We start from the raw sequence: 23,948 nt of genomic DNA, 5'->3' as shown, positions 1-23,948 counted from the left end.
ACCCACGCAGTTCTGTGCAGTTTCTGTTTTCCACTTGAGGTGCAGGTGGGTTCCTGGGCACCCTTCTGTCTCAGTTCAGTTGTGCCCTCACTGCTGCGCTGTATTTTTGAGTCTCAGTGAAGGCTTTCAAGTGAGAACCTTTGCAGTTGACCAACAGAAGTGGTTTCTGTAGTGATGGTTTTCAAACCAAGTAAGAATACCCTATGGAATGTTCTATCCTGGAGTCTGAGAATGAAGCTCTCCTGAAGAGTCAGTGCACGATCCTGCATGCAGTGGGGTTCCATTCCTTCCTCACGCTGCAATTCCTGCTGCAGGCTGCTCAGATGGCAGCATCTCCCCTGTGTTTTATTGCAACTTGTTTCGTAAGCATCAACAGTTCCATGTAGTCCTGTGTAGGTGCAGAACACGAGGAGGTTGCTATTTAGTGCTTCTTAGGAAACGGTACAAAGAGTGGGATTTTGCATTTTGTGGTAAGGCAGCGTAGGGTTGGCAGGTGCTGTGTGCTGCCCAGCATCAGCACTGGTGTGTGCAGAATTGCAGCCTGCAGGAGGAGTGGTGCGGGGCTGAGATATTCGTGGCCGTCGTTAAGAAGGAAGTGGGCAAGGAGTGGGGAAGAAGGACAGCTGAAGCCTGCTGGAATGCACGGCAGCTGGGTTGTGCCTTAGTCAATGAAAGAGCAGAAACTGGAAACAATTGCTGAGTTTATTTTCAGTGCAAGCAATGGTTTTCCTTGAACCGCAGTGCCTAAATATATCTGTGTGGCTCTGTGTGGGGGTAACTCCTACTGGCTCTTGCTAACCTCCTGGCGTTCAGGGATGTGTGGAAGGTCACTGCCAGAGCACTGTGCTGATGGCTCTCATCTCAGTCCACGGTTTCACCTGCAGAGACTGTTTCCCATTTGCCATCCACCAGCATGGCTTTAGTTGTTGCACAGCGTTGGGTGAGTGGAGGAAACCTGGAGTTCCTTCCTAGGGAAGGGAGTCCATCTGTAACTGCTTTTGTGGCTGATGCCTTGACAGCTCTCTCTCTCAGTGATGCAAGGTCATGGGTCTTATTTAAACATAGGTTAACCCTTGATTTATTCCATAATAAGGTGGAGTGTGTTGCGTGTCAATAGGGTGAATAGGGAAAAGGCAAAGAGGAGGACAAGAAGAGGAAAGGTGACAAGGAGGAGGCAACTTGCAGCTGTCCTGGAAGCTTGTTGAAGGCACAGAGACAGAAGGTGGATTTCAGCCTGCAGGAGTGCTGCAGGTTGGGACGTGCTGCTGAAGGAATGCTCTGCACTTCTGCTATTCACGTTACTGCAGTGACAAATGGACAGCTCTGTTAGCTGGCATGGAGCACCTGTTCTTACAAATGCACTTCTGATCTCTTCTTGTGGTGGGAGGGCATTGATGCTCGTGCAGGGAATGGTTTTGTCTCTGAAAAAGAAATGATGTCCCCACATATGCAGAGGTGCTTATGTGAAGCATCCCAAGGAGGCTGATGGATGAGGCTGTTGGTACTCTTTTATTTGTGTTGCTTATTTCACTTAGAGGTCTTCGAGTCCTCTGTTTGCTATTATGGTTGATACTACAGCTCATCTTCCTTGGAGTCTGTGAGATAGTGCTCTTGTGCTGAGAGCAAGGAACAAGTGGGTATACACAGGAACAGAAGAAAAGAGATGGTCTGCATTCTAAATAAACTTCCATTTCGTGTCTCATGGACAAACAACATGGGATAATTCTGGCTCGAAAGAGAACAAATGGCATTTTTCTTCATGGCTTTCTGGAAAGACAAGGCAAAGCATCAGCAGAGCTGTAAGGTTAAGGAGCAGTTATGAAGAGCTGGCAAATTTCAAGTAAAAAGGTGCTGCGGCTTGGTTGGTATATTAAGCCTTGGCAGAATTTTATCAGTAGACTAAATATGTACTTGTAGGTCTGCTAAATGGCAGTTTGCAGGTAATCTTCGATGACTGGTAGCAAAGGAGTGTGTTTGCAACGCCTGTTGTTTCATCCCCCACCCTTTGGTGTGGTTGTTGTGCTTCCCAGGCTGTTGGTTTGTCCTGTCCTTGCTGCCACAGAGGGGACAGAACAGCCACAGGAGTTAATTCCATATTTAGAAAGTTTCCTTTCCGAACCAAACAGCATTTAATAAAGGGCATGCAGGGAAATCAATATTTTCATTCTGGATGTACAGCACATTGCAACCAATGCCAGACAGCTGTGTTTGGTGAATCCTTCTGCTGGTGGGCATCACATAACAGGACAGTACTGCTTAGAACAGCTTTTGCTGGGTGATATGTTACCCTTTTCTTTTGTGTTCTGGCTTTATGAACATAAATTTGACTGTTTGTGTATGGGGAAATAAAGTGCAGATGGTTTCCCATCCACTTTTTGCCTGACCTTCCAACACAGCTTGGGTTTCATCATTAGGAGTGATGAGTGCTAAAACTTTACCAAGCAAAGAAATATCCATTTTTGGATATTTTTGACATTTAAATGATTTTTCTGTGTGTGTGTGCACGGATTCTGCTTCTCTCATTAGAAGATGCCTTAAACCAAATGACATGCAAACAAGAATAGTATGTTTGAGGAACCAGGAGGGTTTACCAACAGCGTCAGTCAGTGCTCACCTGTGAATTTATGGGGACTTCCATAAAGAGCATTGGCCTGTCTGTGTAAATGCTCCTGGAAAAGGCACGTGGAATCTTAGGTTAAGTCTGATGCCAGATGCAGGAGAGGCTTAATTGGTAGCATCTTTTCCTATGGAAACATGACTGCTCATCCATCCTCTCTTGTAACTCTTAGGCTTACAGCCAGACTGAGTCACTTTCCAGGGGACTTGCTGATCTGAGGTTCTGTGCATTTACTGAGGAAGACTGAGCAGAAAAGAGACTGCAAATCATGCCTGTATCGTGGCAGAAGGGAAGGTGCTGCCATCCTGTATTCCATTGGGCCATCCAATATCATTGCAGAAGTGCTGCCACGTGGTGCTGCTGCTTCAGATGTGTCTTCTGGGGATGGATCGGAGGGGCAGGCAGGGCCAGGGAGGGGTGGGTGAATGCTGAAGTATGACAGCAAAAGTGGCAAATGATCTCACGAGATCTGTGTGAAGAGAGTTTGGGTCTCGTGACTGCATTTCCAGATAGACTTTAAACAGAGATGGTTTTGCTCCCATCTGTCTCGGGTGAAAGCAGTTACACGAGTGCTTTAAACGTGCATTGGCAGCTCTTACTGGTAGGTTTTCTCCTGAATTACAGCCTTGTTCAGCAGACCTCAAACCTTAGGTGTACATTTCACTGTAATATGGCTAGGGCTCCTCGGAGACATCAGGTACACCGCAAGTGAGATGCATGAAATTCTCCCTCGGCTTTTGTTTGGCTGGCAGCCTGGGAAGGGCTGTGATGTGAGGGATCACGGCCATCCCTGCCCAATGCAGGCCCAGAGCTCAGCATTGCCTGGAGCTGCCTGGGTTCTTAGGGCTATTTAGTGAACAAACAACCTACCCGGCAGTTGTCTGAGTCCGGAGTTACCACCTGGATGGTGTTTTACACTTCTGGCTCTGGTCGAAGTTCAGGTGATGCAGGAGGAACGCCGTGGACCCAGGATGATGGCTGGCAGGTCAGTGTGTCTGCAGATCCCAAGCAGCTCTGGTAGCAAGGTGTGTAATTGTGTTAGCATCCATCAAAGCCACGTCTGAAGGTTGGTGAGTGCTGATGTCATTGTTTTGATGCTTCTCAAGTTCAGCAGGTACTCATGGCTTGTGTAAATAATATCACGTGGGATGGCAGCTGTGGCTCACGTGGTCTGATGGCATTGCCCCGCTGGCAATAGCCAAAGAATTCCCCCATCATGTGAAAGCATAACTGATTCCAAAGCCGTTCTGTGCACGTCGTGTTAACGTGGCTGCTGATGGGGGTCCGGCGCTGAGCCTGGGATCCAGAGTTGATCACTTATACAAAATAGCTGCAAGGCTGGCAGTGTTGTGGCTTCCCCCATGGGGACAGCTCGCAGGCTGTGGGTGTTTTGTTATCATTTTCTTTTTGTTGTTGTTGTTGTTTTATCATTTAATTCTTGAGGTACTTCGCATCGGGGAGCTTTGGCAACCTAGTATCGTGTTTCAGGCATTATCACAATGTGGAAACAAAGTGATACAAGAAATGATGGTGCTCAATAGCATAAATTCAATGAAGCTGTTATCCAACCTTCTCATATGCAGGACAGGAGCGCTGTGTCAATGCTGCACGTTATGGTGTTAGCTTTGGGATGATAACAAATCACGGAGTCGGTTCCTCTTTGTGTCCTCCAGTGCCCTTGGAGGGGTCATTTGGTTAAATTCCTCACTATTTTTGCAGCTGTGGTTGTGGTTTATTAACTGATGCTGCTTAAAGAGGAGTCTGTGTCTGCAGCAGAGTTTTCATTACTCATCTGTCAATACTTCCAGGGTAAAACAAATCAGTCTGGGTAGAGAGGCTTTGCTCTTCTGTGTAAATGCTCTGGCTTATTTTTCTCCCTCCCCCTATTTCACCAAAGGAGAGGATATGGAATAGTTGTTGATGCAGTGTGTGGTTATGTTGTGCTGGGTAGGAAGGCCTGGCCAGCTTTGTCCATCAGGATTATTTTAAGCTCTGATGTTTAGATTTTGTTAAATGAACCAGAAGGAATTGAAAACATCTCTCTTTCCCAAAATATTCCAACTCATACAGCTGTAAAATGCCCTTTATCCTGAATCATACCAGAAGAATTGCCAGGGTTACTCTTTTGCGATGGGTAAAATGTGATTTCTGACTCAAGTTTCAGTAATTTGCTTGTCAGGAGAAGCCCAGTTGAGGTTACAGTTATTTATTTTGCTCCACATTTTGTAAAACTGAAAATGAGATCAACCATAATCATTGTGTTGCTGTGTTTGCTACTGCAAGCTGCAGGTATTGCAGTAATTGTGTTGGCTGCTGGGTGAAACCTGGGAGGCAATTTATCTGCCTTTGCTTCGCACAATAACTGCAAATGAAAGGCACGTCTGATTTTGAAGCTCTGCAGAAGAAAAGGTATCTGCACTGATAGAATGGTGTTTGTGTTGGTGCCCGGTGTGGCAGAGTGCAGGGCAGTGGTGGCCTGGGCTGCAGGGATGCAGTGTGGCAGGGTGACTGGAGCAGGCAGCAGGGACAGGGAGGCAGTGGCACTCATGGCACCAGGGGCACTGTCTGGCCTTGCCACTCACTTCTTGAGTTTTAACCCTGGCTGTGACAAACGTTTAACAGAACTGCAGCCAGGCTAGTGGGCAGGAGTAGTTTAGAGCCCAAGCTACTGCTTGCTTTCTGTGCATTTTGGGGTAAATACTGGAGTTCTTGCCCCTGTTCTCTGTTGCGCGTTCTGGTTTTGCTTTGCTTTCATCCTGCTTTGGAAAAGTATGTTGGAGAAAGAACCTGCGCAGTGTTTTCCTGTGCAAGAAGATACCAGGAGCTGCAGCCCAGCCCGGGTAAGGAATTCCCAGCTGGAAGCTCTGTGTGTGCCTTTGGACTTTAATGGCATGAGGTGTTTCCTGGTAAGCTGGTGCCAAGTGCCATCGTTCAGACCTGTCCTTTGCACTGTGATGGGAAATGTTTTAAAGCATCTTCTGCACAAGAGTGCTTTGTGACACCTCAGCCTCCAGTGAGAGTGGAGGAAAATAAAGCCTCTGCCAGGCTGAGCTCTTCGTTATCTGCGAGTGTGAGTGCCTCCTTAGAGATGAGAACTGTTCAGTGGGTAATGCCATGTGCTTCTCCTGGGATGGCTAACATCAGCTTTAAGAAGGTGAGCTGCAGGTGGGTTTGAATGAGGGAGAGATCAGTTTGGATGTGCCATTCGTTTGGTGGCATGGAGCTGCTGACCTCATGTGGAATGGCAGAGATGATTTCCATTGAGACTGGAAGGAACACGCTGCGCCGTGTCCGCATCGGGCTGATCCACCAGCACTGTGTTCCCCTGTTAGGCTGGAGGCTCTTTCTCCCCTCAAGGTCAAACAAAGCTTCCAAAGTGCAGAGGAGAGACACTGTGAACTCCTCAATGAGAAGACTTAGCTCAAAAAGCAGTGTTAGACACTGTTTTCAGATTGCACGTGCACCTTTACGCATCTTCCTTATGCACACAGGTGGCAGTGCATGTGTTCCCTCAGCTTTGGCTGTAAAGTTAGCAAAAACAAAAGAAGATTGGAATGAAAAACGAGGTTCAGGGATACGTGAGCAAGCTGTGTCATTAAAGGCCACTGTTCTGTGTAGCTGTGCAGCCTGTCAGATTACTGCAGTGAGACACTCTTTACAAATGCTTTTGTGTTGTATCTGTTGACACATCCATCTAACGCTTATAGTAGCATTTCAGTACTGAATTATAAAGCCAGCAATTGAAACAAGGCTGTTCTTGGGCTGCTTTAATCAACAGATGCAATTAATACAATAATGTTTGTATTGACACCCTGCCTCACTGCGGCTCATTGTGGGCAGCACTGCTAGACAAGGAGATCTGTGTGGCTGTACGAGAGCTCACAAACATTTGCGTTCAGCATAAGATCAGCACTGACAGAGTTTCAGACCTCTCCATGGTTGGCAGTGAGCCCCACTGCTGCTACAGGCAGCGTTATTGAGAGGCTAGAAGCAAATCTGCAGCACTTCTAATTCAGTTTACAGTTTTATGTGATGCTGGGATTTCTTCCTGGTGCAGAACATCAGGAGTGAAGCGGGAAGGCTCAGATGGGTTTTGTTCATGTCTGAATCTGCAACGGTGGTGAAGGAAACACAGTTTGGACTCAGATATTTATTCTTGCATTGGAACAATGTGAGTCCCAGATCGGTGCTTCTCGGGAGCTCTTTACCCTGGGAACTCATATAAAACATCTTCCCTTTCAGCTGTTTCGTGCTGAGCTGTGTGCTGGGTGTAACCGATTAAGGGAGTGTCGGTGACGCACAGCCTGTTGATATGTAAACCCTATGGTGAATTGTTTTAGAGAGAGTATGGGTTTCTGTACTGAGATATATTGATGGTGGTTTTTTTTTCATGGCAGGAAGTAATGCTGACTCGAGCAATTGCCAGAGCAGCTGTTCATCGTGAGCGAGCCGTAGGAAAAGTCTTGTGAAAGCCTTAAGATCAGTGGGAAGCAGTGTGAGCTCCAATCATCTGCTGTCAAACGATCTGCACTCGAATCTGGTTAAGCCGTATCGACAACTGCTTTCATATTTCATTGCCTCAGAATTTTATATTGGAAAAAAGTTTCTGGTTCTTACGGTGTCAAAGTCTAGAGGATAGTTTACAGGGAGGTATTCAACTTCAAGCTGGTTAATGTTTGTAAGGGCTTGTCTGGACACTCCCCAGACTCTTGCTCCAGGGTACAAATTTACTTCATTTATCCCATGCTGAGTTGGTGTTGCAGCTTCTGTGGCTGTGAGCAGGGCTTCCTCCTGGCTCCATGGCTCTTAGGGCTTCCTAGTGCTGATGTTCCTTGGCCTGGCTTTCAGCCAAGGCCTCAGTTATACAGCTTTCACCTGCAGCTGATCTCTTGCACTCTGAGACTCAGTGTCACTCTTCCCTAGCTCAGCTTCTGAGATATTTCCAGCCCATGGTTCAGTACTTCCTTCATTTTGCCATTGAGTTCCATGTTTGAATTGCTTTCCGTTCTGTTGTCTTTGACACGAGGATGTCATTTCTGCCTTGTCACCTCTGACCACCTTTTGCTTCTCCTAGCTTTTAGTTTTCTTGCACGTACACTCTTAGTGTTTATAACACATCCTGCCCACGTGTGTCATGAGGCTTTGACTCAGCAGTGTTGTTCTGGAGATGGGTGGGGATGTGTCCCCAAACAGTGGTACGTGTTTCACAGCAAAGGGACGAGCAGTGGAGCTTCTCCTGGTGCTGAATGTGGCTCATGAGGGTGGTAGGAATGGGAAATGTGGGATGTCCTGGCTTATTTTGAGAAACAAAACTCAGTTTCCTTTGATGTAATAACTTCATGAATCAGAAAGGAAAGTGAGTAATAGTTTCTTTGAGTTTATCTAGAGCTTTATATTTTCGGAGCACTGTGCAGGCATTTACTCTGTCCTTTTTGCTCTGTGATGGGTGGTGATGAAAAGTGCTGTCTGCAGTGAGGCGAGAACAGTAAGTACAGCTTCCACCTTGGCTTCATTTAATGTTAGCATTTAAGTTGCTGCTTTGATCAGATGGTGTCTACTTCTCCATGAGCTCCTTTTGGCTGCTCAGTTTCTTGCTAGAGCTCTGGGATCTCAAGTCACGTTTTTAAGGTGTTTGAGGTCTTGCTGGCTGGTGAGAGTGGCAGACACAGCGCTGCATAGCGCAGCATCACTTTGTTTGTAGGAAGGTGCAGGTATGTTGTGTGCACACAGCATGCCACCTAGAGGAGCGGAGCAGGCCGGCAAGGCTGTAGCCAGGATCTGCTGGCCAAGTGTAGGTGGCTGTGCTAAGAACATCTCCAAGCAGTGCATCCAGCGAGCCTGCCTCTGGTACGCTCACCTGGTCAGGTCTGAGAACGTCCCTGGGCAGCCAGTTTTCCATCAGCTCTTCTCGACAAAAGTTGCACAACTTTTGACATGATTTAGCACTCCAGTTATGCTGATCCCAATTTTTCACCGAGTCTGGAGAATCTGAAATTAAATTGAGGATCTCACCTCAAATGTTCTCTGGGAATTAGGGTGAGGAATCTAGCACAAGGTGTGTTTTGATGGGATGGTGCTCTCCAAGCTCTGTGCTTTTTTTGGCTTGTATGTCGTAATTTCTTTTGCAGAAGACTCATAAATTTCCCAGAAGATTATCCTAATTTCCAGAGTCTCAAAGTCTGAGTTGTAATTAAGCACTTAATTTGATGAGGGTTTTTAAATGTGCTGCTGGTCTACTGGCAGCTTGGGGAAATGCTTCCATCTGCAGCCCATCTTCCCTTGTGTAGGTTCAAACTCACAGAGCCGATGTATATTTAGAAGCGCCGGAGCTTCAGCCTACCAGACAGGCTCTGGAAAATTGCTCCCAATTTATGCCTTCTGAGTGGGTTACAGCCAAATGTGAAAGGAGCCCACCTTTCCTGAGGAGGTTCAAGTGGTTGTTAGGGAGATGGCAGATTTTCATTAGCGCATGGGCAACGGGCAGCTTTAACGGTGCATTTCATCGCTGACAAATTGCATTTAGTTTCCCCCATTTCCACAAATTACTGTAATCATTGCGTCCAATAGGGAAGCTATTATTTTATTTCTTTGAAATGGAAAAGCATTTCTTTTGTTAGTTCATGTTTTCTGTCCTCTGTACCTCGGGAGCAAAGCCTGTATCTTGCTTCTGTTAGCAAGGTAGGTTCCATGAGAGACTGATGGTGGGAAGCGTTGTTCCTTAGCATGGTCTCCTGGGCTGAGCCAGGCCACCATCCAGAGCTAGGGAGCTGTCAGATAACAGCACGGTAGGTTTGACCAGACAGTATTTTCTCTTTAGGGCAGAAATCTGTTTTTGATCCATGCTGGAGTCATATGTGCCACAAGAAGGTCATAACCAATGACTTAGATTCAATGGGGTCTAATCCAGAAATGATAATGGCTGGGTAGAGTTTTTCTTTGTCGTGCTATTTCAGGCTACAGCTTGTAGTTGCCTCTGACTAAGCTTGTATCTTCAGCTAGGATTTCTTTCAGGTAAGTGAAAAATCTCCCCCCAGCTCCCAGCATTTCAACTTTTACTCTCAGAACCTCCAGAGCAGACTTGAAGACTTAATTTGAGTTGACCCCCGTGTATTTCCATCAGGACATTAGGATGGCCTTCCCATTTCCTTCTATTCTCAGCTTAACTTTTCCTGTTACGGGAATACAAAAACAAAAACCAGAAAGCTGTTAGTCATATGTTAAAGCAACCAGCCCAAAGCCATTTGGAAGAGCATCCTTTTGGTGTCATTGTATGGGGCTGTGTGTCAGCATCGATTCCAGCTGTGGAATCCTATATGGACTGATCCAGGGCTTGCCATGCACAGCTCCCTCCGTAACACACATCTCTTTCTGCTGATAACTTTCTGGCCTCCGGGCTACTGACAGCTGTTGTCCACTTGCTGCTAATTAAGAAAGCAGCATGAGCAATGGCAGTGTGGATTGGAGAGATTGAACCCCCTCTCAGCAGCAAAGTGTTTCAGCCTGATTAAAAAGTCTGACTGACAGCTGGGCGGCCTTTTTTCCTTCCCTGTCTGTTGAGCCCCTCAGAAGATAGCCTACTTGCTATCAAACTCTTAATGATGGGCTCTCTCTTATTTTTTAGATCCCGTAACAATAAGCAACGTCAGAACAGATTAACTATTGAAATAATGGGCATGTGTGAAACTTAAGCCTCAATAAAGCCACATATTTAACATGCAAAGCGCCGTGTGCATCTGTGCCCTTGCATAGAAATTCAAATGTAGGTCATATTTTTAAGACAAAATGACACATCTTGAAAATGTAGAACTGGCTTGGAAATGGGGATCGTCATAAACAAGCAGCACTTACGTGGATGGATTGAGCGGATTTCAAAGGCAATCTTTGTTTGTTTAAGGATTTTCCTCGTTTGTTTTGTTTCCTCCTTTGGTTTCCTTGTTTTGTTTCCTCTTGTTTCTCCTCGGGTCCCAGCAGGTGCTCTTTTGTGTAATAGGGCAATGCTGTGATTTCTATGATGCAGCAATAGCGTGGGCCTGAACCCTGGAATTCTCCTTCTGGGCTGTGCTTCCGTGGAGGTAAAATGGTAATACTGACATGGAGGTGATAGAAAACTGTTAACAGTCAGACAAAATATGTAAGTTAAGGTGATGGAAATTGTCCTGAAACAGCGATGCTCTCTGAAGCTGTTCATGCCCAGGAATCTCATGACTGTATTTCAGATCTGTACAATTCAGTCTGAGTTCTTATCTGCAATACGTGGGCTCTGTATAGCCCCTAGCACGCTTTGGAAGCAGTGTAGTTTGCTCTCATGCCTGGTCTATAATTTCTTCTTTTGTGTTTTTTCTTGTGCTTGGCTGTTTCCTTTTATCCTGGAGATGGCTGTCTCTTTGTTCAGTAATTCAACACAATCAGGTGTTGTGTGTTTGTAGCTACCTGAACTAGGCAGACTCCTTGGGATATGAGTGGTCCAGATCATGAAAGTGCCCTGATGTCCTTGGGAAGGGCTTTGGTTTCACGTGAAGAGAGCAGATGCTGGAGTGACAGAAACAGAAGAGGAATCCCATCAGTGAGACCCCAAGCTGTAATCTGTAAATAAAGTGATTTATGGGTATTTTAGATAAAAATGGTTCCGTTTCTTTGGGGTTTTTTTCCCCTCTAGATATTTTTTCAAAATAGATATCTCATTGTTAGGCTCTGGTTTGGCTGCTGATTTTATGAAATAAGCTTGGTAGACTTAATGTTAGAAAACGAATGGGGTTATGTCCCTATTAGGAAGAGCTATGGACCCTCCAGATCCTGATCTATCTTGTCGTGGGAGCTAAGGAAGGAAATGAGGCAGTGGTTTCTTAGTTTAAAATGTTGAAAAAAACCTGTAAGCATTCATCCTGTTACATCTGGAGAGCTTCTTGCAGGTGGTGAGATTGACTCCGCAGGCTCATTTGCTGACAACATTGGTTGTTTCTATCCCAGGAGCCTGATTATTCCTTGGGCAGCTTTGCCCAACTGTTTACTGCCTGCCTCCTGCTGGCTGGCTGTGTGTGCTTCCAGCAGGTCATAGGAATGTTCCATGGATTCATGGTCAGGGTGAGTCCTTTTGTCCTTTATTGTCAGCCACAGTGGCATCAAGAGTGGAGCTGCCATCATCCAGGTAGGTCTCCCACCAATAGTGGTGTGCTTTTGCATCTGCTCTGCATTAGCTTTTTGTGTGATGGGTGGCAAGTGTCAAGTTGCTCTGACTGTGTACATCTTATAAAATGAAAAACCACCATGCGGTCATTGCAGAGGCACAAAGGTGGTGGATTTGACATTAAAGGTCTGAAAGAATCATTGCAAATTCCTGTGTAAGACGGGATGCTCACTTGGTGATAAGCTAGGTTCAGGCTAACACCTAAATGTAAGCCTGGAGCTCTCCTGCTAGGTCTGCAGCTGACTTTCTCCCACTGGATGCTTGAATTGCCAAGTGTTCCAGTGGAGCTGCATTTCTTGGTTGGATTATTTTGCAAATGCAGACATGGCTCCTAACAGGGGAGCACCGAACAGGATTGTCTGCTTCACAATGGAGTATGTTCGTTTTAAGTTGCTGGAGGAGCAGGTTTAGTTCTTCTGGTTTCTTTATTCCTTATGGTAGCACAAGAGCATCCTTTAAAGAAACAGAAAGGAATAAAGTCATTCTTAAGAACTGTGGTGTCTTTGGTGGGGGGGGGGGGGAATAAATTAATGTGAACAGTTTTGAGAGCAGACTGCTGAATGGCAGGGAGAGTGCCTGCAAGAGAGACCTCCTTGGAGGCTTGGCTGCCACTTCTGTTCAGCAGAGCTGGACTTTATCTTTTCGTCTCTGATGAACAGCTTCCCGTAAATAGGAGAATTATCCCAAGTATTTCCTTTCATTTCTAGTTTGGCTTCTAATTAGCTCAGTCCACTTGGCAAGTGGGCAGTCTTTTTCCAAAGTAAAACCATGTATTATAGGATGTCAATTGGGAATATGGTGCTTGAATTCCCAGCCCTCCCCTTGATTTCAATCGACTTCCTTGGGTGGATGAGTCGTTACGGTTTGAAGTCTGAACTGTAAGGTTCTTAAGGTTCTTATGGCTTTGAATGTTAATACGCTTTATCATGATAAATTAGAAGTGTATTGGAGTTTCAAGTGATCTCCCATGAAGTATGGATTCTTACAGCTGCCAGAAAACCAGCTCAGCTCTTCATCCGCTCTGTTCTCTACCAGTGAATGGCAAATTAACTTGAATGTGCTTGATGTATTGAAGTCAGGGAAGTGTTTTCTATAGGTTTTTAGCTGGGATTCTTCTTCCAGAGTTTCCATATGAATGGGTTCAGTTCCATAATTTAATGTTGTGACTGCTATATACAGTGCTGTGGGGTGGTTCTGTTTGCTTTTAGCAAAATGGCAATCAGGCAGTTTTGTTAGGAGCTCCTTGGATCTCTGGTTTGTGTTCGTTATCAGGATGGATGTGGAAGCGCAGTGTTTAAAGTCATAGAGGCTGTCAAGGGTCTTCTGTGGAGGAACCTGGGGCTCTTTATATATTTTTATCACGCAGGTTTTCCCAAGTCACATGCCTCTTCCAACATTTCTTTGAGACACTGTCATGTTTTGCAGACTCTGTAATAGGAGCATAGTTGTTTTTCAGGTTAATGAAGAATGATGGCACATTTAGTATGTTCAAAGACTTTCCCGACTGCAGCGTTACCAGAAATGGAGCAGGAAAGATCCTTTCCATCTGTCGTTCTTCTACAGACATCAGCAGCTCAGAAGTGGATGGAGCTGAGAGTTATTTGCTGAGCTTCAGAGCAGAGTTGATGCATACACGGGGGACACTTACCCACTTCACTGGGGTAGGAAGCAAGGTGATGGTAGGTAGATCTGTAAATGGAGTAGAAAGGGAAGGGAAGATTTCCAAGCGAAAAGTTTGCCAAGCAGTGCCCCATCTTCTCCTCTTCCTCTCTTTTTCTCCCTCTGCATGCACGCACCATAAGCTCTCAGGTAAGAACAGAGAAAATATAAAGGTCTATGGGCTGCCAGTGCCATGTCCCCATTATTTTTCTTATTGCTGAGTCTTAGAAATGTACCATCCTAGCCATCAGTACTTTTTAGCTCTTGATACTAAATAGCAATTCTAATGCTATGGTATTTAACTGAGCTGCCACTGGATGCTTCTTATACTGCATAATGGTATTAATATACCTGGGTCACGTGTTGGCGGGCTGCTGATCACTTGATGGATGGCTTGCAGCAGTTCTTGTCGCCGTACTGCAGCGTCATTTTGTTGACTCATTGGCTGGGCCCAGCTGAAAGCTCTCTTTTTCTGGCAAGGGCAAAGTAAAGTTTTCCTTGGAACAAAGCTGCAGCTTGTGCAGGGTAGGCATGCATTATCAGGTGGCAGCATTAAACACAGAAGGTCTGGGAGGTATTTACTCTCTAACAATGGCACCGAGGATATTTTGCTAAACGCGCCTTTGTCTTTTAGAAACCAACTGCCCTGACACACTAAATCCGCTGCAGAAATCAGTAGGTTACTGAATGGGTTTGACATGTAAAAGCATGGAGTTAATCGTGCTAAAGCTCTGACAAAGCCCCAGGTTTACCCCAAGGAGAAGCAGGGGCCCTCAGGCCATGCAGGCTGGGCTTTCTCCTAGCAGGCTGCTTGCTGTTTGCCAGATGGACCAAACCAGCTCCCAAATATTGCTCAATGCATCTCTTAAGTGCAGTTGGTATTGATTCACCTTTCAGGTCTGGGCAGCAGGATCGCCAGACGATTGCGTGTTGTTTTGCAGAGATTTAAATAGCTTTGGTCGTTGTGGTTTAAGCTGTTTTGTCAAAACCAAAATTAAATAGAAGTACTGTCGCAAATTATTTCTTATTTATAAATTCCTCAGTCTCTCTGCCACAGAATCTGGGCAGTAGGTTTGGAAATACACTTTTTCGCATGCAGAGGATCATAGTCTTGGAATGCACTTGGCCTATGCGTCCATGGCAGGTCCGTCAGTGGGGCAGGATGAGCCCCAATGGCACCCTCTGCTCAGGATGCAGTGGGGAAGGGGTTGGTAAGGTCTCACTCAGAGCTGATAGTTCACCAAAATTTATTCGGTGATAAAAGAATTGTTTCAGCATGGAGTGCAAAGAGATGCTGAGATAAGGCTCAGCTTTGTTTTTGGTAAAATATAGGTCTTGGTTTACTTCCCTTCAGCTGTCAGCTCTTTGCTGCGTGTTAGCATTGGAGGTGTTTCTGCTTGAAATGCAAGCTAACTTCCTGTATCACTGCACTGGAAGCTCATAAAAATTAGAGGCTGATTCTTAGTAGGGCCAATTCTGCTAATTCTCAGTGACTGCTTAAAAATAGCTAGCCAGGGTGATAGAAGAAATAATGTTGCACCTGAGCAAAGAATCGAGCCCTAGAGAACTACGGCTCAGCCGTCCCTTTGCTAAGTGGGTTTTCAGCCTCGTCACTCTGAAATAGCTGCTTCTGCTTCAGCACTAAATTAACAAGTGAAATCCTAGTGAACGTTTCCATCCTAGTGAGGCCTCCAGTCTTCAGAAGGCTGGGGTGTGTTGCAGTCAGCACGTCTTTCTTCAGGTTCCTGCAGTGCTTCTGCTGACGCTCGCACAGATCTGTGAGGGTTTGCTCTGTATGAGTATGCTGCTCTGTATCTTTCTTTTTTCTTTTAATTTTGTTTGTTTTAAAGTTTGGATTTGCTGAGCAGAGCAGGGAGAGCCGCAGGTCTTTGTAGCTGTATGTTTGAAACCTTTGTCTGTGGGAGTAGCTAGGGGGACTTAACTGGGGCCAGAGGAGGTAGGATGAGGCAGGGTTGACACAAATAATGGTTTACTGCAAATGCATCTTACAATGTTTATGTGCAGCGGGGTGAAAGATGGACATCTCACTTGGGCTCCTTAAGGTACCTTGTGCTTCCTGCCATGTTGGTTGAGCTATGTGCTAATCCTACAACGGACAAAGCTGAGGGCCACTATTTCCTCTTCCTGCTGCTCTGCTCCGTTCAGTTACCATCTCGGTTCCCCCTTACTGGAGGCACTGATGTTTCAAATTGTGCTTATAGAGGACTACAATTTCCTACTGCCTGTAGGCAGGCAATAAAAATGGTGGTTTGTTTGCAGATCCTATCAGTTATAGAATAGGGTACAGAACCGAGGATATGGCCTGCAGCTTCTTAACCCTTTGTGTAAGCAGCACAGCGCCAATGTAAAAGCAGCTGCTGACCTCATTACATCAGAAATTTCACACCTGCGGTGCTGCTGTACCGCTGTGTGCACATGCCTGTGTACGTGGAGATAGAGAGCTGGCCCTGTGGGGCAGGAGTGCTTCAAAGTTGAGTGATTTGCATAGCCCTCCTGCGCTGCCTTGTTTTATTGAGTAAGCAATATTAGGGAAGTTGACACTGCTATGGCAGTGCTGCTGGAGGAGGTGGTGCTGGCCTGGTTCCTGAAATTCACATTTCTTTCTCTTGCAGAAATGTGAGCCCCCAGCATGGTGCTCTGGAGCTGTGCAGACATGTTTCGTCTTACGGAGCTGAGTATCTGCTTTTCAGCAGCTGAGCCCTGGGGACACGGTGCTAGGCAGAGCAGTGAGGAATGAGGCTTCCTTTCAGAGAGGTTAGCTCATCTCTTAGCGTCCGTGGAAAAGAGCTTACCTCACATTCTCACCTGGACTGTTGCCCTTAATCTATGGCACTCGCTAAAGAGGAAAATAGAATCGAGCATGTTCAAGCGAATGTTTTCCATGTTTTGATCTTGTTTCTTGAGCTCAGCTCGGAGCAGTGTGGGAAGTGCCTTTTGGGCAGCGTGTGCAATTACTCCCAGGCCTTCCAGAAAGCAGAGGTTAGCTGTGCAATGGACTCCGAATGTGCAGAGAGTCTGCAATCAGAAGTCAAAAATAAAATGACTATAATTAGTAATGACCAAAGCAACTGGAAATGGTGTCAGTCAGAGCCGAGCCAGCTTTCTTTTTATCTGTCACCTAATGAATGAGGGCTGAGGTTATTCTCCAAGGATGAGAGGGCTGAATTTTTTTCCCATTCAAATCTGGTGCTGTGGGACAAATGCAAACTCAGGGCTCATTTACTACCTTGTTTTTCAGCTATGGAACCTGCAGGCAGGTTGTGAGCAATTACGCTTTTCCCCAAAGCATCTAAAATAACACGGCTCTGCTCGCTGTCCTGGAGAGCGCCGCTGACGCCATCCTGTCACCTTGGAGATGGATAAACAGCTCCAGCAACACTGGGTTATAATCTTTCAGGTCTGAGCTTCTAAGCTGACAGCCGTACAATTGAGACATGAGTCTAGCAAAGATTTTTGATCGTGGAAAGAGTCTAAATGTAAGATGAGAGGAGAAGAGAGGAGAGGAGGGGGAGAAAGAGCTTAAGCCAGGCTCAGTGACCAGGCTTTTTGCTTGGCTGCAACAGCAGTGAATGAAATGATTTAGCTGTGGCTCACACTCCTTGCAGCATGGGGTGACTCAGGTAGTGCGCAGGCATACTTGGGCCTGCAGGGCTTTATTTTTAGATGTCTGAATCACTGTCATGCCTATAGCCTCATAGAGCCGTTAGACGAGTGGGGATGCCCACAGACCCCATATTAAGTCATGTTTGGTGAGCACAGATTCCCTCGCAGCCTTTGTGACTCCTGTGCTCTGAGCTGCTTGCTGAAGTGATGCAGAATCTGTGCCCTGTCTCTGGATTTGTTTTTTCAGTTCAAAATGAAATGTTTAGCTAGCAGCCTCAGTGGTTTTTATGTATGGAGCTGGGCGAGCATGGAGCACAGCAGTGCTGTTGATGTTGGAGACTGCTTGACTGTTGTGTTGTTTTAGTGCTGTTGGCACAGGGGAGCTACGAGTCGTGTTACCAGTGTCGTAATCCCATTAGTTCTCTCGGGCTTGCAGGGCTGTGCAAAATCAGTACTTAAATAGGAAATTACCAGAGACTCACCAGATGCTGCACAAAGGTTTGCTCGTGATTCGGTAAATGGCAGCATTTCTGCTTGTGGGTTGATAGGGAACCGAAGTGCTGGAGTGGCTCCTTCAGATAAAGCAGAGCAGAAGTCCCAATTGCTGCTTATCAATAAATTACGCTGTATTTTTCAAAAGAAGCCTCAAAGCTAGCTGGGAAAAACCGAACTTGGGTAGCCAAGTTCTGCTCCTCTGAGTTCCCTCCTGGTCTCATGAACTGTAGCTTTGTCCCTTTGTTTTTCCACCTGTAAATCTGTTGGGTAACGTTGCAGAAACATTTTCAGCAGCTAAAGGGATTCCAAGTTAGTTTGTCTGCATGCAAAGTGATTCCTCTGTTCTGAATTATTTGAGGCTAAGAGGGGGCCAGGAGGTCACCCCACTATCCGCTCTGCCCGTGCTGGTTTATGCAGTGCATCTTTCCTTCCTCACAACCCAAAGATCTGCTTCCAAACACGAAGCTGGAAGAAAGAAGAGCTGTACTACTAATGCACCATCAAATTAATGTTGTTGACTTATCCAACCCTATTTGCTGCTGTTGGGAAATGTGGCTGTATTGATAAGCTGCCCCGTGTGCTTCCCAGTTCCCTTGCAGACACTGTGAGCTCTTTCCACATGAGGTTGCTGCAGCTGGAGATGTCTCATTCACGGCTGCTTAGGAAAAAAAAAAAGAAACCCTAAATAAAAATGTGCTCTCTGACAAATAAAAATGTTTTGCTTCCTCTGGAGGCCCCAGAGGGCGGCATAAAAAATAATGAAGCCTGTGAGTCACTGAGCAGAGCTTGGCCAGCTGAGAGCGAACTGAGCCTCCCTTCTCCATAGAAGTTTGTGTGCTGTCATTGCACATCATTAATGCTCGCTGCTTTATGCTCATTCACTGTAATGTTGCCAAAATAGAAAAAGGGCAGTCGGTCTTTCCGCTTGCAAACGCTGGCTGCTTCCAAGGTGACGTGATGTTAAAGGAAAAGTTTCCTCAGCGCTCAGGAGCCATTGTTTGATCCTCAGCTGCCCCTCCTCTGCTGCTTTCCTCCAAAATCTGGCAGCTCTCCTGGCAAGCATTCCCTGGAGGGGGCCGTGGTGCTCAGAGCCAGCCCCACCTAAGGTACAAAGGTTAGGGTGGGCGAGCTTCCTGGTCGACATGGGACCCTCCCTTTTCTTTCTTTCTGAATCCCCTGCCCAGTTTTTGTTTTGTTTCTGGATGAATTCTCATCGTTTCAGTCCCTGTGGGTGATGACAAGGTTGAGGAAAGCAGATTTGCTCAGGTTGAAGTGGTAGGTCTGAGGCTTCTGCAGCATGCCCATAAAACACTCAGGAGTCTGAGGGGAATATCCTCTTTGTCTTCTCTGTGTTCAGGACAGCAGCTCATCCCTTGGAGAGCATGCGGCATCATGTGGGCGCTACATATCAGCATCTTTAGATGCTAAACCATCTCTAGGGCTTTTGGAGAAAGAGGGCGTGCAATGCAGCAGAAAGCCATGTCAAGGAGAGCTGAGCTGGGCATGGCAGGCGTGAAAACTGGGGACATAGATGGAGTTCTCCTCCTTTTCTGTTCCTTTAATCCTCCGTGGATCTCCAGTAATACTCATGTAGTATCTTGACAGATCTGTGCCTTGCAGAATGTTTTGTGATTGTCATCAGACGCCCTCCTGAACCCATCTGCCCGTCCTGATGTAACTGTCCTCTCATTTTTCTGACAGCAGAACTGGGTCCGGAGGACCAAGAGCAGCAGCCCCATCGCTGTTGCTTCCTTTGGTAGTGCATTGCAGCACCCAATGGGCAGGCTCAGCAGAAAGGTCCTTTTGAACTATATCTCATTATTTTCCCCTTTTGCTTCTGAACCCTTAAAGTCCCTGTCAGCGAGGGTTTAGTTGAAGCCTTGCAACTTGCCTTTTGTCTTCCACAAATGATCGAGCTATGCCCCGGGGAACAAATGCCATTTTAATGGGCATTGTTGTGTAATTCATTACATAAGTCACCTCTGTGTTCAAAGGACTCGTGGCACAAATGGCAGGAGCGGCTGATTAAAAATGTGCACCATAGCTTCGTTATGACATGGGGAGAGATGTCTGTTATTTCTAATCCGGTAGCTTTTAAATGTGTGCATCCAGCAGAGACCCAAACGGCCATTAAAAGGGGCTGTGGGATGAGATTTTAGACTCCTTCCTTCTTTGTAACAAGCCTTGAGAATCAGTTCAAGCTGCAAAATGAACTTTAACCCCCCCTTTTTTAAGGCTTTCTCTCTCTGAAGCTGCAGGGCTGCTGTGTGTGAACACGTGCAGAATGGGAGAGGACGGAGGGTTTCGTTTTTCAGGTGTGGGATAGAGCAGATACTGCATGCTGAAGCTTAAGAAAAAAAAAAGGTATATTTTCATTTATGATGGATGTGATGCAAACACTGGCCAAGCTGAACAGTCCGGTAGTGCATTGCTGTGGCTGGAGCCTGCCTGTCATCGAGCAGCACACAAACATCTCCACAAGCCCGGAAGCAGACATGGGGGTTTCTTTCTCTCTCTGAAGGTTCCCTCGGCTGCGGGTGGGTGATGGCCTGCTCTGTGCTCTGAGCTCTGCACAGTGGTGAGCTTTCACTTTGACTTCAGAGTGAAGAGTATGCTGCCAGGCTGGGCTGCTGGAATTCACCAGCGTGTGTATTTTGAGTTTAGTTTCTCGTGGTTTTTTGAACCTGAGTGGAAAACAACCATCTCTCTATGCTAGCGGTGCTGCAGGCACAAGGCTTTGACTTGCTGGCTTTCCCCTAAGCAGTCCAGTTTCTTCACACACAGGCACACAAACAGGTTATCAGCCTTTCTTTGTGCCTCTTATTCCTGTCTGGTTTGCAATCCACAGTCCTTTCCTCATCGCACCCAGCTTTACAGCACGCTGCAAGCAGCAGGGCCGTGTTGTGGGGCTGGGCTGTGGGCCTGCCCTGTGTGAGTGCAGCTGTGGCCAGCAGCAGGGCCATCAGAGCACACCCTGAAGGAGGTTCCTGAGGTCGGTGTGTGGTCAGAGCCCAGGCACGTGCCGACCTGGGAGAGATGGGCTTCAGAGCCGTGCGAGGCCGTGACTCAACAGCTGGAGCGTGTTCAAACACAACAGCGCAGGAGCCTTCTTAATAGGGGAATGGAAGTAGCCGTGAAGCGGGTGATGTATGGAAGCTTCCAGTCAGGAATCAAGAAACTCAAATCCATAGTAAAGTAATTTTGAAGGGATTCTTTCTTTTTCCGGTGGTGTGCAGCAGCAAGGCATCCAGGTGGATGAAATAGGAGGGGATGGGAAGTCAGCAGTTCCTTTGAGGCAGAAGTGCTTTGATACAACAGTGTCTTTTTTTCCCCATTCCAGCTGAAATCACTACGTCCAGCTTCTTACCCTGCCTTTTCCCATTCATCTTATTAATATTTGGACTCTGTAGGAGTGTATATACTGCGTACCCCACTTCTGCCCTCAGGGAGAAGGAGGAGCTCGGGAGGCTGGTGCTGCTATTCAGTGAAACACTGCCAATTCCTCATCAATAGGAGGAGGGAGTAATTGGATAGAACAGTCTCCAATGGGCAGATTCCCAAGCTCAGGAACAGCCTCAATGCTGCATTAAGGAGTCTGGTTACTGCAGACAGGCAGGAAGGTGCGGAGGGACAGGATAAGTGTTTGGAGCTCTGTCGTGGCTCTGTTTTCTCTGTGTACGTTATCAAATGATTTGATGAGTGAAGGCATGCTGTGCCATTTGAACTTTTAACTGGGCAGACATAGCATGCTATGTACTTGAATGGGATACTGGATGAAGAAAGTGAGCCTTTAAAAGCAGAGGTAACAGACCTAGGCAGCCTTACACAGCTGTGCTTTTTGTAGGCAGCTTTTAGCCCTCCTCTGTAAAAGCTTTGATCTAAAATGCCTTCCTATTTCAGTGCAACTTCTTTGAGACCACTTCATCCAAATTCATTACTATGCAAACTGTGTTTATAATGCTTGCGTGGTAACCCTAAAGCCCATCATGCTGAATGTCTGTTGGCATTCAGTGAATATCATAGAATCCTTAGAGTTGGAAGGGACCTTTAAAGGTCATCCAGTCCAATATAATCCCAGCAGCTCCACAGCTTGACTCATGAATGTCGGGAGGGGGACCAGGGTTTGCACTGTGATGTTTATGTTTGGAAACAGAGAGATTGTGCACCTGAATCACTGACTGGCTGTATGCTCTGTTCAGACAAGTTGCTTCACCTTCACAGATGTGCCAAACAAAGTTAAGACCCAACTGTTCAAGGATGATGCGCTTGCAACACGCTTGGAAAAAGATGAGAGCTATTTTAAGTGCCAAGTGCAACTGAGTCTAAGAGAATGAGTTTGTGACTCATTTGGTTAACTGCAGATGCATCAGAAACTTAGAAGCAGATCTGGAAAATGCTTATTGTAGTTGTAAGGACAGTAGTAAAAAGCTGCACGAATGTGTGGTTGTCAGAGCAGGTCTTAATGGGGTTGCTCAAACAATAACCTTTATTTCTGCATCTGGCAGCTGTTTTACTTCATTAGTACTATTTTAAGGAGTTCCCATTCTGCTTCCACTTGTTCCTGTCCTGGCTCTTCAGGTCTCTGTCCCCTCAGAGTGCTGCCGTGCAAGTGATTCAGCATTTGATGTGACAAGGGGAAGAAGGTGGAGGGCAGTGGGTGGGCTGGTGGCAATAGTGAAGGGGATCTGCTGTGGGCAGAAGAGCTTTCCCCATGGACAAGGCATCTTTGTGAAGCTGCTGGCTGTGCACCCACTGCTGAGCAGAGTTGGGTAGAGATGGCTGATGGGAAGAGGAAATGGAAATTGCAGTCTGCTGAAATCTTCCTGCTTGCTTGCCTCTACAAGGCTAAATTATCGCTGTAAACAAGCAAGGAGCAAGGGTTCTTTCCCCCTCAGACAAGCAGTTTGGATCTTGCTGCTGCACATGGAGGAGCCAGACATAATTTGTTGCTGCTACCATTATTTCCCTGTAGGTTAATTATTGTGACTGTTTGCCAGTCCTTTCCAAAATGAAGTCTGAGCCATGACTTCTGTCAGCCTGCATATCTGCACGTGTATGGAAGTTCTCCCATGATGTACCAAACAAGTGCTTCTCTGTGGTGTACGAGGGCAGCCAGGCGCTGTTTCCAGTGGTGACCTTCAACACTGTGGAGCCGGAGAGGTTTTAAAGGTTTGGAGATCCCCCTGTGGATGTAAAGCAATGACGTAAATGGTTGCTAAGTTGGGGTGCCAGCTGCTGCCAGTGATTCCTCAGAGTCCAACTGATACCTCTGGGTCTATCTGCAGTGACCAGTGTTGGTAGTGCCTCCCTCCCCAGTGTGCTGAACAGGACTCTATACTGCAAAGAGAACTTGGAGTAAGTGGGGAACGGGTCTGCAACCAGATAAGATGATAATTGAGGCTTCTATTAGTAGGGTGCCTGCAAGAGTTTTGATGCAGAGGTGCTCACTAACTGGAGTTTTGGCTACAGTGAGGGTGTTAATAGCAGGGTCTTAATGCCCTGCCTGGTAAAAGCTTAAGGGGAAACTGCCCCTAAGGGGGACCAGCAGAGGTTCTTTCCCTCGAGTTGTGGTTAGGTGATTTCTGAGTATTAGGAGTGGTGTTCACGCTGCAGTGTGGTATTTAGCTTCGGGGTGCTAGATTTGACTCAGCGGCATTTTCTAATTGCAGTCTGCATGCTAACGAGGTGCTGCAGTGCTGCACGCGGGGACTGGGCTGTTCTGACTCAGTGCAGCCAATTCCCAAATAACGTAAAAGACAAATGAAACACACAGCAGAACTGCTTACTGTTCTTGATAACGTAGTTAAAGGTAAGTTCAGTGTCTTTGGTTGAAGTATTTTGGTCGCTAGAGAGGCAGTTCAAACCTTCATTTATTAAAGTGCTGTTTGCTTAAAATACATTCTGAATTGCTCTCAGGGCAGCATAGAGTTGTCTAGCTTGCTGGATTAACAGATAAAGACATCTGTAAGTCTGACTGCAAACCTTTGAGACTTCTTTTAGATCATCAGAAAACTTTGAAAAGGCACTTTTCAAAAGGACCAAGTGGTTCAGTCATTAACCACCTTTGGGGATGCACCAACATTGAAGCCGTTCCCTCCGTCCATATGGTTGGTGTTGGTACATTTGGTGTGAAACCTGCTGTGAATGGCTGGGACTGGTACTTCAGATAATTCACACAGCCCCAATCAAAGGTATTGCTGCCAAGTGAGCAGAGCTGGGGACCAGCAGCCTGTGAAAGGCAGTAGGTCAGCCTGTGTTTTCCTGGCCTGGGTACCTGCTTGGTGGCTCCTTGACCCCAGCAAGACACGAGCAAGGCTCGGGCACCCAGAGTCCTTCCCTGCTCTGAGAACAAGCCACTTCATCCCCTTG

General features: G+C 46.5%; 1 protein-coding gene across 5 annotated transcripts in view; it reads left to right on the top strand.

Annotated features, from left to right (window-relative positions):
* The window catches only part of RAPGEF1 (Rap guanine nucleotide exchange factor 1), a 77,823-nt gene that overhangs the window by 3,697 nt on the left and 50,178 nt on the right, over positions 1-23,948 (top strand). The window contains exon 3 of one of the 5 annotated variants that reach the window (XM_046901868.1): positions 16,094-16,235. The exons of 2 other annotated variants lie outside the window; for them this stretch is intronic. The gene's annotated coding sequence lies outside the window, so the exon portion shown is untranslated. Of the gene's footprint in view, positions 1-8,037; positions 8,103-16,093; positions 16,236-16,498; positions 22,935-23,948 lie in introns of those variants that run through there. 2 more of the 5 variants (XM_046901869.1, XM_046901870.1) reach the window with 2 other exon arrangements.

Source organism: Gallus gallus, chromosome 17, assembly GCF_016699485.2.
Source record: "Gallus gallus isolate bGalGal1 chromosome 17, bGalGal1.mat.broiler.GRCg7b, whole genome shotgun sequence".
In the NCBI taxonomy this organism is placed as follows: domain Eukaryota; kingdom Metazoa; phylum Chordata; class Aves; order Galliformes; family Phasianidae; genus Gallus; species Gallus gallus.
The sequence above is the reverse complement of the archived record's forward strand: the minus strand, read 5'-3'. Positions and strand labels throughout refer to the sequence as shown.